The sequence below is a fragment of the Capsicum annuum genome, chromosome 3 (assembly GCF_002878395.1).
Source record: "Capsicum annuum cultivar UCD-10X-F1 chromosome 3, UCD10Xv1.1, whole genome shotgun sequence".
NCBI classification, from domain to species: domain Eukaryota; kingdom Viridiplantae; phylum Streptophyta; class Magnoliopsida; order Solanales; family Solanaceae; genus Capsicum; species Capsicum annuum.
In genome coordinates, this window is record NC_061113.1 from 41,196,419 (window position 1) to 41,213,677 (window position 17,259).

General features: G+C 37.7%; 1 pseudogene; it reads right to left on the reverse strand.

The window, feature by feature from the left end:
- Window positions 1-17,259, reverse strand: part of LOC124896642 — a 47,898-nt pseudogene that overhangs the window by 24,599 nt on the left and 6,040 nt on the right.

Genomic DNA, 17,259 nt, shown 5'->3' on the forward strand with positions numbered 1-17,259 from the left:
AGCTTCGTCTCATGATCATTTCTCAAAACTCATGAATCATCAAGGAACAAGCCTTGGTTGTCTCACCAGCAGCCAGAGCAGTATTCACAACTCTCAGAAATTTTTGTACTTAAATTCCCTAGATCCTGCATCAACTACTTGGTTTTAATTTTTCTCTTGAAATTGTGCCCAGAATGTGTGATAATTTTATGTTATCATCTATTTAAATTGTTTTATGTATCTAGGGCTTAGTATGTTAGTGTAACACCCCGTATTTACCTAGCATAATCTAAGTCCCAATACATGAGTATTTGTATATGAAATTTTTAAAGCACTCATTGTTTTTCAGTTTAGTGCTTCCCATTATGTAGGAAATTTAGTTAGCTTTCCAATGATATAAAATTCACTTAAATCCGATAAACGGGTAAGAAGTTATGACGATTTTAAGTTTCAGTCGTTAAACACTGTTATTTAAACCCTTAGTGCATCGCGCAGACATTCCAAATGATAATTGTTAATTTCTAGTGTGACTCTGCGATAATGTCATAGAGCGGAGCAGGCCAATTTCCCGTTTGTCAATTTTTAGTGGGCCTCCGCGATCATGACGCATCGCGAAGATAGCCAAAATGGCATCCACAGGCTTACCGCGATAGTGATGCATCGCGCCGTATTTCCAGGTCCCAGTTGTCCCTTTTCCAGTGGCTTGGCATGATAGTCGCGCATCGCGCCAAGGCCAAAAATTAGGATGGTCAGTTTTCAGCTTCCATTTTTAAATTCGTTTAAGGGTATTTGGGTATTTTCCCGCGGCCCTAATCCATCTAAAACATGATATTTAACCTATTAGTGACCTAAGTACTCATCATTATTCAATGATTCTTCAAAATTAAAGATCCCCTTTTCAAGAACAAGAAACCCTAGCTCTCAAATTCAGGGTAATTTCTCAAGAACTCTCCATTCATCTCTTCAAATTCACTATCCCAGGTATGTTAGATGTTCAACCATGGAGTCCAAGCAACCCTTCTAAATCATAAAATTGTGATCTTTTTGAGATTTATGTTCTAAATTATGATTTCATCCATGAATCTCCATGTACTATTGATTTTACCATGTCACCATGAAATTATTGTTATTATTCAATCTTCCATGTTTTAATGTTATTATTTACTAAATTAAACCATGATTTAATGCTATTATGATGAAGTCATACTATTTCTACAAATTTTCATGACATTCATGTTTTAGTCTTCAAGCCTTAGTGTCTTTTCAGTATTGTTGTGTTGAGTCCTGGGGGTATTGAATACCCAAAAACTATAGCTATTTATTTAGTCTAGTCTCAGTATATTACAAAATAGTCTTCAGATTATATTATGAGCATTATCAGAATAGTCAAATATTAGTTATTAAACTCAGAACAGTCTAGTATCTCAGTGTCTTTTAGTTGGGAGTAGGATTTAGCACCGAGCAAGTGTAGGGATGGCGGCTTCTCCATCAGATATGAAGAGTCTTTAGTAGCAGTCCCTGTACTCCAGAACTACATAGCAAGCGTAGGATATGAGTAGTCACCCATCAGATTAGGCTTGACTATCTCGCAGGGGTCACCCGTCAGTTTAGGCTTGACACCCTTAGTCCTTTGGACATTATATCAGTTTAGTGAATCCACACAGCCATTGTTAGTACCTGTGGCACGGAATTAACACCCTTTCAGCTAGGGTTATAGGTTGGACCCTGATTAGCTCAAATTAGTAAATGTCAGTTAGATGATACCTCCCACAGTCTCAAATATAGTCTCAGTTACAGTCCCAGCTTAGTTATTCAGTCTTAGTGTTGTTTGACCAAAGCATACAGATTTCAGTTATTTTAGTATTTCAGTTTATAGATTTTACTCAGTTCATGATTATGCTTGGTCATGCATCCTCAGTGTCTACAGATTTTCATGTATTATCAGTATTTACAGATCCTCATGCATACATAGTATTTACATGTTTCACGTATCTACATTGCCTACAGATTTCATATTCTTTATTATATACTCCATGTTTTACATGCATATCTAGTTAATTATTAGTTCTATTCATGAAACCATGCATACCAGCCTACCTAATTTAGCATACTAGTACATTCAAAGTATTGATTACATACCTTTATTTTGTGTTATGATGTATCACATCATAGGTGCTGACGCTCAATTCTCGAATCGCACTTAGTCCCTCAAATCATCAGCAGTACAATAGTAGTGGTAGGTCCTCATCATCCGAGGACAGATTATATTACTTCATGTCTTTATCTCAGTAGTTAGTAGAGTTAGTTGGGGCTTGTTCCATCAACTCACAGTATCCAGTTTAGAGGTTTCTTATACATTATAGTTAGTCATTCAGTTTATTCTGATTTGTGTGTTTTTATCAGATTCAGACAGTTTCTTTTTAGATTTACATTTTAGTTTTAAATTTAGTTATTAAAACCTTATGGAATGTCAGTATTCTTACACATTTATGATCATGTTATCCAGTTTTCATAGTAGATACCAGCTCATGGGTTAGCTTATGGTTCCCGAGACTGTAAGCACCATGTAATGACTAGGGGGTAGTCTCAGGTCATTACAAACTTGGTATCAGAGCTTAAGGTTTTAAAGTGTCCTAGAAAGTTTGAAAGCCACGTCGAGTAGGGTCTTGTTCATGGGTGTATAGCACGCCACACTTATGGATGAGAGGCTACAAGGCTTTTAGGAAAAGTTTTCTTTCTTTCAGTATTCATGTTGTGTGAGTGAGCATGAACTTAAGTTAAACTCCATGTTTACTCTGTTTCTTCCTTTTATTTACAGAACATGCCTTCCAAGAAGAATAGAAGAAGAACAGGAACTCAACCAGCCCCTCAGCCCATCCAGGAAGATCTTCTGGACGAGCATGTCTGTCATACAGAATTCAGGGTTGTGTTCACTACTCTAGCAAACTCAATAGCAGCACAGAATTAACGAGCAGCTACTGTTTTGGCCAACCCAGTGACCAATACTGCTGCAACCAGAATTTAGTATTTCACCCAAATGGATCCTCCTTCTTTAATGGGATCCAAGTCTGAAGAAGATCCACAGGAATTCTTAGAAATAGTTCAGAAGGTAACGGATGCTATGGGGGTGATGCCTAGTCGGAGTGCTGAGTTGGCTAAATATCAATTATAGGATGTAGCCCATACTTGGTTTAAGCAATGGAAAGTTGATAGAGATGTTGATGCAGGGCCTATAGAATAGGAAGAGTTTTCCACAACTTTCTTGGACAGATTCTTTCCATTAGAGTTGAGGGAGGCCAAGGTGTTAGAATTTATTAATTTGAGGCAAGGCATCATGAGTGAGAGGGAGTATTCTCTCAAGTTCACTTAGTTAGCTAGATTGCTCCTCATGTGCTAGCTGACAATAGGTCCAAGATAAGTAAGTTTGTGTCTAGTGTATCTACTAGTGTGGTCAAGAAGTGTAGGACCGCAATGCTAATTAGTGAAATAGACTTGTCTGGGCTGATGGTACATGCTCAACAGATAGAGGAGCAAAATATTAAGGAGAGAGAGAGAAAACAAGAAAGCTAGGATAGGTAGTCTTAATTTCAATCAGCCAAAGTCAGAAGGTGGTAACCGTCCTAGTTTTATCAGAGGTCTTCAACCCTATTACCTTCTTTATCCAGTACCCCAATACCCAAATTCAAAAACGATAATAGGGATAGGGCACTAGGCTCTAAGTCCCAGGTTAGGGTTAGCAGTGCTCGTACTAATCCTATATGTCAGAAGTATGAAAGACACCATCAGGATGAGTGTAGAGCAGGCAATGATATGTGTTTCGAGTGTGGCAAGCTAGGCCATCAAATTTAAGAGTGCCGAGTAGTTGCTCAGAAAGGTAGGGATGCGCGCTAACAGGGCCAGGCCCATCAGTCATCAGTTCTACTTGGCCACCCAACTCAGCAGGGTAACGCTTCTAGTGCTACCAGTGGTCAGCGTTTGAACAAATTATATGCTCTTCAGTCCCACCAAGATTAGGAAAATTCTCCTGACGTAGTTACTGGTACGTTGTAGGTCTTTCACTTATATTTTTATGCTTTACTAAACCCTGGAGCTTCTCTTTCTTTTATAACTCCATATATAGCCGTCAATTTCGGAGTCAGTCTCAAAAATCTAGCAGATCCCTTTTCAATGTCTACCCTAGTAGGCATTTCCATTGTATCCAGACAGGTATACAGAAACTGTTCGATCATAATATATCAAAAAGTTACTTCAGTTGATCTCATAAAGTTACAGATGATGGATTTTGACATCATTCTCGACATGGATTAGGTCCACTCATGCTGTCCCTCAGTTGATTGTAGAAATAGAATATTTTATTTTTAGTTCCCAAATAAACTAGTCCTTGAATGAAGAGGTAGTACTACAGCTATTAAGGGTCAGGTGATTTCATACCTTAGAGCCAAAAAGATGATATCCAAGGGGTGTGTCTACCATCTTGTACGAGTCAAAGACTCTAACTCAGAAACTCCTACTCTTGAGTCAGTCCCAGTAGTAAATAAATTCTCAGATATTTTTTCTGAAGATCTTCCTGGAGTTCCTCCTGGAAGGGAAATCGACTTCGGAATAGACCTTCTCCTAAACACTCAGCCTATATCTATTCCGCCATAGAGAATGGCTCCAGTTGAACTTAAATAACTGAAAGAACTATTGAAGGATCTCTTAGATAAGTGATTCATTAGACCCTATATCTCCTCATAGAGTACACCTATTTTATTCGTGCGTAAGAAAGATGGTTCTCTCAGAATGTGCAAAAACTATCGTCAGTTGATTAGGTCACAGTCAAGAATAAATATCCACTTTCTAGAATCGATGACTTATTCGACCAACTTCAGGGTGCCAATTACTTTTTCAAGATAGACCTCAGATCAGGCTATCATCAGCTTAGACTCAGAGAACCTGACATTCCAAAAATAGCTTTCCAAACTCGATATGGTCACTTTGAATTTGTAGTCATGTCCTTTGGTCTTATGAATTCCCCAGCAACCTTCATGGACTTGATGAACCGAGTGTTTAAGCAGTACTTGGACATGTTCATTATAGTCTTCATTGATGACATTTTTGTCTACTCTCATAGCGAAAACGATCATGTAGACCATCTCAGCATAGTGCTTCATACTCTTAGAGCTCATCAGTTTTTCGCTAAATTTAGTAAGTATGAATTCTGGCTAAGATCAGTAGCATCTCTTGGTCATATTATTTCCGATGATGGCATAGAGTTGATCCTCAAAAGACTAAAGCAGTGAGAAACTGGCCTAGACCCATCTCTCTATCAGATATTAGGAGTTTCTTGGATTTAGCTGGCTATTACCATCGATTTATTGAAGGGTTTTCTTTTATTGCATCCCCTATATCCAGATTGACTCAGAAAAAAGTTAAGTTTCAATGGTCAGATTCATGCGAGAAGAGTTTTCAGGAGTTAAAGACTCAACTCACCTCAAGCCCAGTCTTAACTCTAACAGACGATTCAAATGGTTTTGTTGTATACTGTGATGCATCCAGAGTAGGTTTGGATTGTTTCCTTATGCAGAGAGGTAAGGTCATAGCCTACGCCTCCAGATAGCTTAAGCCTCATGAGAAGAATTATCCGACTCATGATCTTGAGCTAGCAGCTGTAGTGTATGCCTTAAAGATTTGGAGGCACTACTTGTATGGGGTTCATGTAAATGTGTTCACAGATCACAAGAGCCTTCAATATGTGTTCTCCCAGAAATATTTGACTTTCTATCAGAGAAAATGGTTAGATTTATTGAAAGATTATTATATAAGTGTTCTATATCATCCGGGCAAGGCCAATGTAGTGGATGATGCTCTCAGTAGAATGTCTACGGGTAGTGTAGCTCATGTTAAGGATGGTAAGAAGAAATTAGCTCAGGAATTTCATCATCTTGCCCGACTAGGTATATGTTTACTTGATTCAATAGAAGGTAATGTGTGGGTACAGAGTGGCTTAAAATTATCTTTAGTCTCCGAGGTGAAGGAAAAGCAGGATACACATTCTAGTCTAGTTAAGTTGAAAGAATTAGTCAGAGATCAAGAAGTGGAGGTTTTATCCCAAGGGGGAGATGGTGTTTTGCGTTGTCAAGGTCGGTTGTGTATGCCTGGTGTAGATGATTTGAGGAAACGAATTCTTACAGAAGCGCATAGGACGCATTAGTCTATTCATCCAGGGTCCACTAAGATGTACCACAATTTGTGGGAGATATATTGTTGGAGTGGGATGAAGAGAGATATTGCAAAGTTTGTAGCTAAGTGCTCTACATATCAGAAAGTTAAGGTTGAGCACCAGAAACCTAATGGGTCTATGTAGGAGTTCATTATTCCCATGTGGAAATGGGAGAAAGTGAACATGGACTTTGTGACAGGTTTTCCTCTTACCCGCTATCAGCATGACTCTATTTGGGTTATCATAGATAGGATGACCAAATCAGCTCATTTCTTGAAAGTTCATACCTCTTATTCAGCCGAGGACTATGCCAATCTCTATCTCATAGAGTTGGTTAGGTTATATGGTGTTCCTTTATCTATCATCTCAAATAGATGTACTCAGTTGACCTCTCACTTCTGGAAAGCATTCCAAAAGGGTCTTGGTACCCAAGTCCACCTCAGTACAGCCTTCTACCCTCAGATAAACGATCAAGAAAAAAGGACCGTTCAGACTCTTAAGGATATGCTAAGAGCATTTGTTGTTGATTTGAAGGGTAGTTGGGATGACCATTTACCTTTAATTGAATTTGTATACAATAACAGCTATCATTCCAGTATTCATATGGCTCCATTTGAGGCTTTCTATGGTAGGAGATATAGATCTCCAATTGGTTGGTTTGAAGTAGATAAAGCTACAGTAGTAGGGCCTGACTTGGTATTTTATGCGTTAAAAAATGTTTAATTGACCAGAGAGAGGCTTAGGGTTGCCCAAAGCCGACAAAAATTATATGTTAATGTGAGAAGAAAGGATCTCAAGTTTGAGGTTGGTGACTTCGTGTACTTGAAAATCTCTCCCATAAAAGGAGTGAAAAAATTTGGAAAGAAAGGAAAACTCAGTCCCCGATATGTCAGTCTTTTCAGAATTCTCAGTCATTTAGGAAAGGTAGCTTACGAGCTTGAGTTGCCTTCAGATTTAGCCTCAGTATACCTAGTGTTCCATGTCTCATTGTTAAAAAAGTGTATTGGTGATCCAGCTGTAGTTATTCCCTTAGAAAGTGTAGATATTCAGAATAGTCTTTCCTTTGAGGAAGTACCAGTTGAAATTCTTGATCATCAAGTTCGCTGACTAAGGAACAAAGAAGTTCCACTAGTCAAATTTATATGGTGGAATCAGTTCATTGAGGGAGCCACTTGAGAAGCAGAGGAAGATATGCGGATGAAGTACCCTCGTCTCTTCTTCGTGAATCCAAATTCGGTATAAGGTACCAATCTTTTAAAGATTTTCTTGTCTCTATCATGCTCAGTTTCAGCCGCACATCATGTTCATGTTAGTCTTGCATTCATGAATCAGTTCAGTCATGCATTCCATGCATTAGATATGCCTATTTAGTGTGTAAGCTCAGTCCATCAGTTCCCTCAGCTTAACCAGTTTCATTCGGGGACGAATGATCCCAAGGGGGAGATATTGTAACACTCAGTATTTCCCTAGCATAATATAAGTCTCAATACATGATTATTCATATATGAAATTTTTGAATCACTTATTATTTTTTGGTTTAGAGCCTTCCATTTCATAGGAAATTCAGTTAGCTTTACAACGATATAAAATTTGCCTAAATCCGATAATCGGGTAAGAATTTATGGCAATTTTAAGTTTCAATCATTAAAGACTGTTATTTAAAACCTTAGCACATCGCGTAGATAACCCAAATGACAATTGTCAATTTCCAGTGTGACTCCGCGATAATGACGCGTAGCAGAGCAGACCAATTTCTTATTTGTCAATTTCCAGTGGGCCTCCGCGATCATGGAAATGGCCAAAATGGCATCGACAAGCTTACCGTGATGGTGGCACGTCGTGTCGTCTATCCTGGTCCCAGTTTTCCCTTTTATAGTGGCTTGACGCGATAGTGGCGCATCGCGCCAAGGCCGAAAATCAGGATGGTCAGTTTTTAGCTTTCGTTTTTAAATTCATTTAAGGGTATTTGGGTATTTTCCCATGGAATTAATCCATCTTAAACACGAGATTTAACCTATTAGTGACCTAAGTACTCATCATTATTCAATGTTTCTTTAAAATTAAAGATCCCCTTTTCAAGAACAAGAAACCCTAGCTCTCAAATTCAAGGAAATTTCTTAAGAACTCTCCATTCATCTCTTCAAATTCACTATCCCAAGTATGTTAGATGTTCATCAATGGATCCCTTTCATTCATGGGGTCTACAAAACCCTTTTAAATCGTAAAATTTTGATCTTTTTAAGATTTATGTTTTAAATTATGATTTCATCCATGAATCTCCATGTACTATTGATTTTACCATGTCACCATGAAATTATTGTTATTTATTCAATATTCTATGTTTTAATGTTATTATTTACTGAATTAAACCATGATTTAATGCTATTATGATGAATTCATGCTATTCCTACAAATTTCATGACATTCCTATGATTGTTTTAAACCATGAACTACAAGTGTCTAATAAAATGCCTATAAGAGTGATTTAATTAATAAGAGCCTTCATGTTTTGGTCTTCAACCCTTAGTGTCTTTTCAGTATTATTGTATTGAGTCCTGGGGGTATTGAATACCCGAAAACCATAGTTGTTTATTTAGTCTAGTCTCAGATTATATTATTAGCATTATCAGAATAGACAGATATCAGTTATTCAACTCAGAACAGTCTAGTATCTCAGTATTTTTCAATTAGGAGTAGGATTTAGCACCGAGCGAGTGTAGAGATGGCGGTTTCCCCATCAGATAGGCAGAGTCGTTAGTAGTAGTCCCTATACTCCAGAACTACGTAGCCAGCATAGGATATGAGTAGTCACCCATCAGATTAGGCTTGACTATCTCGTAAGGGTCACCCGTCAGTTCAGGCTTGACACCCTTAGACCTTTGGACATTATATCAATTTAGTGGATTCACACAGCCATTGTTTGTACTCGTGGCACGGTATTAACACCCTTCCAACTGAGGTTATAGGTTAGACCTCGATTAGCTCAAATTAGGGAATGTCGGTTAGATGATACCTTCCACAATCTCAGATATAGTCTCAGTTAGAGTCACAGCTTAGTTATTTAGTTTTAGTGTTGTTTGACCAAAGCATACAGATTTTAGTTATTTCAGTATTTCAATTTACAGATTTTACTCAGTTCATGTTTTATGATTGGTCATGCATCCTCATTGTCTACAGATTTTCAAGTACTTTTATTATTTATAGATCCTCATACATATATTGTATTTACATGCTTAACGTATCTCCAGTGCCTACAGATTTCATGTTCTTTATTTAGTACTACATGCTTTACATGCATATTCAGTTAATTATTAGTTCTGTTCATGAAACCATGTATACCAACCTACTTTATTTAGCATACTAGTATATTCAAAGTACTGATTACATACCTTGCTTTTGCGCTATGATGTATCATATCATAGGTGTTGATGCTTAGTTCCTGGATCGTACTTAGTCCCTCAGATCATCAGTAGTACAGTAGCAGTGGTGAACCCTTATCATCTGAGGATAAATTATATTACTACATTTTCTTATCTCAGTAGTTAGTAGAGTTAGTTGGGACCTGTCCCTTCAACTTACAGTATCCAGTTTAGAGGCTTTTCAGACACTACAGTTAGTCATTCAGTTTATTCAAATTTCTGTGTTTTTATCAGATTCAGACAGTTTTTTTCTAGATTCACATTTTAGTTTTAAATTCAGTTATTAAAACCTTATGGCATGTTAGTATTTTTCCACATTTATGATTATGTTATCCAGTATTCGCAGCAGGTACCAGCTCATGGGTTAGCTTGTGGTCCCTCAAGAATGTAAGCACCGTGTAACAACTAGGGGGTAGTCTCAGGTCGTTACAGTTAGAGTTAAGTATTTTCTTTCCATGATTGGATATTTTCAAAATCTGAGTTCTCAGAAAAGGATTTGGTGTCAATAATTTATGAGTCATATTTTTGGACACAAATTATTTTACTTAGTCAAATCTTCTTTTTACTGAAGGAAAGATCTTAGAAAAGGATTCTGCATTTAAGATTCATAAATCATTTTTTACCATAATATTCTCTTTACTTAATCCAATTTTTACCTTTTTTAAAAAAAGGATTCTTTTTAAAATGGGCTACCATCATTGTATCACTGTTTCCCATGCCATCTCTGTCGTCTTCACCTTTCCCCAGACTACGTCTCTTCATCTCCATTAGTCCCCTTTCACCCTATGCCTTTCCACTTCTCCATTCCTACTCATTCTGAGCAGTCTCCTCCCCAGGTTCTTTTAATTAGCCTTTTTTATTCCTCTCTCTCTCTCCTTTTTTAAAACTCTTCCCTTTATTCTCTGATGCCCAAATCCTTATCAATGGCAAATGTCTCCAAAATTTCTTTTGATGGTCCTATTCCTCTTTCAAAATCCTCCAATGAATCTTCATCCATTCTTCTCAAAAGACAGCGACCCTCTCCCAACTCCATCTTTCGGCAAAGAAAAACTATCCAAATCCCTCTAACTCTCTTTCTCCAGACAAAATGCACTAGTTCTGGACAAACCTCACCAAAGAAAACTTCTTTTCCTTCAACAATCACTCAATAGTTCCTGGGCATATCATCAATCTCAGCCAACTTAAAGATGTCTCATGTAATATCAGCCACTTTTTCAAATCTCAAAACCTGTCCTTGTTTTTTCGACTCTGTGGAACTCTAGTTTTCGAGGATCCTATTCATATATTCTAAGCCAATCTTATACTTTCCCCAGACAGTGAGGAGTTTAAGACTCTTGTGCTCGGTACAAGAATTGTCTTGAATAACTTTCTATTCGAGAAAGTTTTTGATACTAAATTCTTCGACTTAGTGCCCTTTATGAACAATAACAGGCATAAGCACTTTGAAGTGGGCTTTGAGGAAACCAAAAAGTTTTTGTCTGATTCTGAATCTATGCCATCTAGCTTTGGTCCCGTGTCTCTCTACTTCAAATATCAATTATGGCTCATATTGTTGCCACCACTCTAATTTCCCGAAAAGGATCTCTAAGCAACATCACTTGTCATGATGTTTTTGTGCTATACTATCTAGTCAAGAAGACCAAAATAAATTAGGCAACTTGGATTCACGAGTACATACTTGAGACTGCAAGGGAAGAAAATGCTTCGTCTAGTTTGCCATATAGACTTCTTATCACTCAGATCCTCTTGTACTACTCAATTGATCTCTCAGCCTAGCCCCTATAGAAGTCTCTTCAAATTATGATTCAAGAACCTTCAGCAGCATGGTCTATTTTTTCAGGTGGAAGATAAATGGTGCAGAAAGGAGTCGGCTCAAGAGAAGACTGAACCTCCGAAGGTTAGTAAACTTGTCTCTAACACCTTTATTTCTTTGATGAAGGACCTTGAAGAATTCAAGAAGCGGTTCAAGGCTATCGAGGAAGGTATTATGCAACTCCAAGAGTTTACTACCAAGATCTTACACCTGGGAAAAGTACAAGTTCCAACACAAGCATGGTTCAACTGGGTTTGATGGGATCAAACAAGAAAGAGTCAAGTTGTTCTTTTGAGTTCTCTCTTGCATGGACTCCTTGAAATCCTAAGTCTCTTCTTAGAATGATGATCTAGCTGTCTCCGTTCAAAAATCCTACACTTCCTTTGTCAAAAATGTTGAAAATTCTTATGGCAAGTTCTTTCAAAACATGCATAATACTCTTACCTATTTTCTTGCAAAACGGTGAATTATGAACCTCTCATTCAAAAGGGGGTCCTGTCCCTTAAGTCTTTGGGTTGTAAAGATAATTTTTACTGCTTTATGACAATTTGTTTTTCTATGCTTAGTTATGACTATCCATGGTTATCAACTACCTATATGAATTACGTGTTGCTTTGTCTGTATGTGTTGTTTTTGTTCGTTTCTATTCTTTTTTACCATGCCAAAATAGGGAGAAAGACAGGAAAAGACACATCTATCAGTCTGCAGGAATAATTTGACTGTCAACATACAAAGGTTGACTAGTAAACCATGGAACAATCAAGATGATCATAAGTCATAGGGAGAAAAATCAAAGCAACCAAGATGATCACGAGTCAGGGAGAGCAAAGTCAAAGTCGACTTTTAATGTATAAAATCCAACTGATGGTTATAAAGTTAGGGGGAGCAAGCTGACTAATAGGGAATTCAACTTATGTTTACTCATGTTTGTCATTATCAAAAAGGTGGAGATTGCTAGCCTTCAAAGTTTATATTTTTATAATGACAAACTAACAAGTGAATCCTTGCAGGATATTAAAAGACCACTAATAAAGGAAGCTGACTCTAAAAAAAAAAAGGAAAATCATCATCCCAGAATCACGGCAGAATGGGATATCAAGATAAATCAAATAATCAATCAGAATTTAAACAAAAGTAGGAAGGACACGATCATCACATAAGATATCCAAACTAAAAGAAAAGAAAGACCATGAACATATCTGATATGGATGTAATCTAAAGCCGCATATGGACATATCTGATATGGATATATCAAACGGCTATATCCTTAATCAAGGAATCAATCTAAGTCCTTGATTAAGAATAAATCTCTTGGGTTTCCTTATAAACAATAGTAACTAAAGACTATAAAAGAAGAAGACCGAAGGTAGACACTTTTCACGCAACTTCAAGGAGAAAATTCAAAGTATCTCATTCTTAGTCTTACAAAGTTCTAGAACGTTATTTTACAATTATGATATAAAGAGTAGGATCAAGTCATCTTTGTATCATCAACTGAAGCTGTGTCACAAGATCTGAAGAGCAAAATAAGTCTTCAGAACTTGTTTCCTATCATGTACTCGAACCAAACCTTCAACGATCAAAAGAAAATTTAAAACCCAAGGGGACTGGGTGTAGGCACTTGATTGGTGTGCCAAAATAGGATAAATCTTTGTGTTGTTTACTTTATGCTTTATTATTTACATGCTTAATAGTTTAAGTTTAATTTAGTTGTGAAGTGTTTTGATCTGCAGGCAAGTCGACTGTGAGGAGTCAGTAGTCGACTCACAGAAGAAAATTTTAATTCACCCCCTTCTTGAATTCCACCAAGTTTTTATCTAAGGTAGATCTTTGGAATGGGTACCATCAACTTAAGATTAAGGAGGAGGATATCCCTAAGACGGCTTTTCATACTCAGTATGGGCATTTTGAGTTCTTGAGGATATTATTTGGATTGACTAACGCTCTGACAGCATTCATGGACTTGATGAACTAGGTGTTCAGGCAGTAGTTGGATCTCTTAATCATTGTGTTTCTTGATGACATTTTGGTTTATTTGAAGAGTGAGGTGGATCATGATAATCACGTCCGTGTGGTGTTACAAAACTTTAAAGAATGACAGTTGTATGTCAAATTTTCGAAGTATGAGTTTTGGTTGAACGTTGTAACTTTATTGGGTCATATAATTTCTAGTGAAAGGATCATGGTAGATCCGCAGAAGGTTGTTGTGGTGAATAGGTGGCCTAGGTCCATAAATCCATCTAATATTCAGATCTTCTTGGGTTTAGCCAGGTATTATAGGCGGTTTGTGGAAGCTTTTCTTCAATAGATGCTCCTTTGACTAAGTAAACTTAAAAAAAAGTTAAGTTTTCTTGGTCAGATGCTTATGAAGAGAGTTTTGATAAGTTGAAGGATAAGTTGACTTAGGATTCAATCTTGAATTTGTCAGAGGAAAATGATGGATTTGTGGTTTATTGTGATGCATCTCTGGTGGGTCTTAGTTATGTGTAGATACAACATGGAAAGGCAATTGCCTATGCTTCTAGGCAGTTGAAGGTACATAAGAGAAATTATCTTACTCATGATTTAGAGTTGTTGGTGGTATTATTTGCTTTAAAAATATGGAGATATTATTTGTATGGTGTTCACGTGGATATCTTTTTTTATCACAAGAGTTTTCAGTACGTGTTCACTTAAAAAGAGCTTAATTTCAAGTAGAAGAGGTGGCTTGAGCTTCTCAAAGATTATGATATGAGTCTTCACTACCACCCAGGTAAGGCTAATGTGGTTGTTGATGCTCTTAGCAGGTTATCCATGGGGAGTTTGGCTTATGTGGAGGAAAAAAATGGGAATTGATAAAGGATATTCATCACTTAGCTAATCTTAGTGTTTTTCTCTTAGACTTAAGGATGGTTGTGTGATGGTGCAAGAAGTGGTTCGATCATCTCTTGGTGCGGAGATTAAAGAAAAACAAGTATTGGATACTATCTTGATGAGAATCAAGGGTGATGATGGTGACCAAAAGGTAGTGTTGTTTCAGATCAGCGGTGATGGTACTTTAAGGTACTAAGGGAGGTTGTATGTTCCTAACATCTATGGGCTGCGGTAAAGGGTTTTGGTTGAGGCGCATGTGTCGCGCTATGTTGCTCATCCCAGCTCGACTAAGATGTATTATAACCTCAAGGAGATCTACTGGTGGAATGGAATGAAGAGAGATGTGACTGATTTTGTGGCCAAGTGTTAGAGTTTTAACAGGTTAAGGTTGAGCACATGAGGTCATAAGGGTTATATCAAGAAATTAATTTGCCTGAATGGAAGTGGAAAATGATTAATATGGATTTCATTACTGGTCTTTCTCGATCTCAGAATCAGTATGATTTAATATGGGTTATCATGGATAAGATGACCAAGTCTACGCATTTCTTGCCAGTTCGAACTACCTTTTTAGTAGAGAACTATGTGAAGTTATACCTTCAGAAGATTGTGAAGCTATATAGGGTGCCTGTCTTGATTATCTCTAATCGTGGTAGGTAGTTTATGTCTCATTTCAGGCGGTCTTTCCAGAAAAGGTTAGGGACTAAGGTTAGTCTGAGTACTGCTTTTCATCCTCAGTCTGATGGGCAAGCGGAGAGAACTATTTAGATATTGGAGGATATGCTTCAGGCCTGTGTGATTGACTATAGTGGCAATTGGGTTGGGCATCTATCTTTGGTGGAGTTTGCTTAAAACATTAGCTATCATTTAAGTATTGGTATGGCTCCTTTCGAGGCATTGTATGGTAGGAGGTGTAGATCTTCTATTGGGTGGTTTGATCTTGGGGAGGCAGACATGTTTGATTTGGATTTGGTCTATCAGGCGATAAATAAGGTCAAGGTGATTTGGGATAGGCTTAAAGCTGCCTAAAGTCACCAAAAGTTCTATGCGGATGTTAGGCGTAGAGACTTGGAGTTTAAGGTCGGGGATAGGGTGTTCCTCAAGGTGTCTCCCATGAAGGGAGTGGTGTGGTTTGACAAAAAGGGGAAACTCAGTCCTTGGTTCATTGGTCCTTATGTGATTTTGCGGAGAGTTGGCAATGTTGCTTATTAGTTGGAGTTGTCATCTAGCTTAAGTTTGGTTAATCCGATCTTTCGTGTTTCTATGTTGAGGATGTGTATTTGTTATCCTTCTTTAGTTGTTCCATTGGAAGGATTGGGTATTTTGGATTATCTATCTTATGAAAATATCCTGGTTGAGATATTAAAGAAATGATTTACATTTTTCACTCTTTCTTTTCAAACTTTGTTAAAAGGATGTTTGATAATGCAAATGACTCTGTGTGTGTTTACCCCTACCTTGTCCGTCATTTAGGTATGAATGTTCCTAGTGGGGGAGACTGAAACATCCTGGGTTTTGACCCTTAGAAATTTTCCTAGAGTTCCATTCTCTGTACCCAATACGACTACTGAGTACGAGCTGTATGTTGGGGTATGAGTGGTATGGTCTTATTGTTGCTGACCAGTGTTAGTTGGTGGGATAGTTTTGGTCATAGGAATGGGTACGACTTAGGGGTATAAGTCGTAAGGATTGGTACGAGTCATATGAAGGACTCATATGGTGGGCAGTATCTGATCCTCCTGGTATTTTATTCTGCTGGGGATACGGGTTATGGGTACGGATCGTATGTTGTGGTTACGACTTGGTTGGCTGAGTCATATACTGGACAATGTTTAATCCAAGGGTTGAGGCTTGGATACGAGTGGTGGGTACCAATCATATAGAAGGCTACGACTCGTATGGGGAAGTCGTATCCCTGTGATAGTTTTTAAGGGATAAGTGGAGGTATTCTAGACATTTCCTTACTTACCTTAACTAGGACCCACAACTTCTAATATACTTTGAAGGCTATTTACCCTATTATTCTATTCATTAACACTTAGAAACTATTTCAAAATACTTCATAATTCTCTCAAGAGCTTTTGGGGAAAGAAGGCTAGGGTTTCATTTTGTGGACTTCTTTGGGGCTTGTCTTGGTGATTTTTTCCATCAATTCTTTGGTATAAGGCATGATTCCCTTTCCTCATTGTAATTTCGACTAAAGGCATGGTTTATATGATTGATTTCATGGTTTTACTATTTCATAATTATGGTTTTCAACTATTATTTGGGGGTTTGGATATTGAATGCTTGGTTATGGTTTCCTATGGTTTTAATTATACTTTTATATTCATTAATGGTGGTTTTGGACAATTGAATTGCATGGTAATGGCTTAATAGTTTTTTGAATTGGTTTTGGTTATATTATTCCCCCAAAGTGTTTGATAAAATGCTTATAAAGATATGTCCATTGCATTGACTTCTTTTAATGGGACTCTTGCATGTTTTAAACTTGATAAAGGATTTATACATGATTTAAATGGTTTGAAAAGGCTAAAGGCTAAATGGTTATGCTTGTGGAGAACATGAAAGTCTCCCAAGTGGATTTAATATGGCAATTGACAAGGCACCTAAGGTCCCCTTAACCTAAATGGTTTGGCTATGGATATTACTTGCAAGTGGGGAGTGGTATGACATTACCATTAATATTGGCCTTGGTTAATAAATGAACAATGGTTTGGTTATTTTGAAATTGGTTTTAATTGGGAATTAATGGCGGGGTGTAAACCTATCAAATGGGTTGAGCTGGCCCGTTTCGGCTCGTTTAGCCCAACCCATTTACTCGACCCGACTCGATTTGACCTAGCCTAGTGAGCCCATGAGCTATAGGGTTGGCGGTTTTGGGCTGGGCCATCCACGATAATTGGCTCGGTAAGCTCAGTCCGGTACAGACCTGGACTAGGCCCACCGGGTACCCAGCCCAGCCCGGTTCGGTAATAAAAAAAGTTAAATTT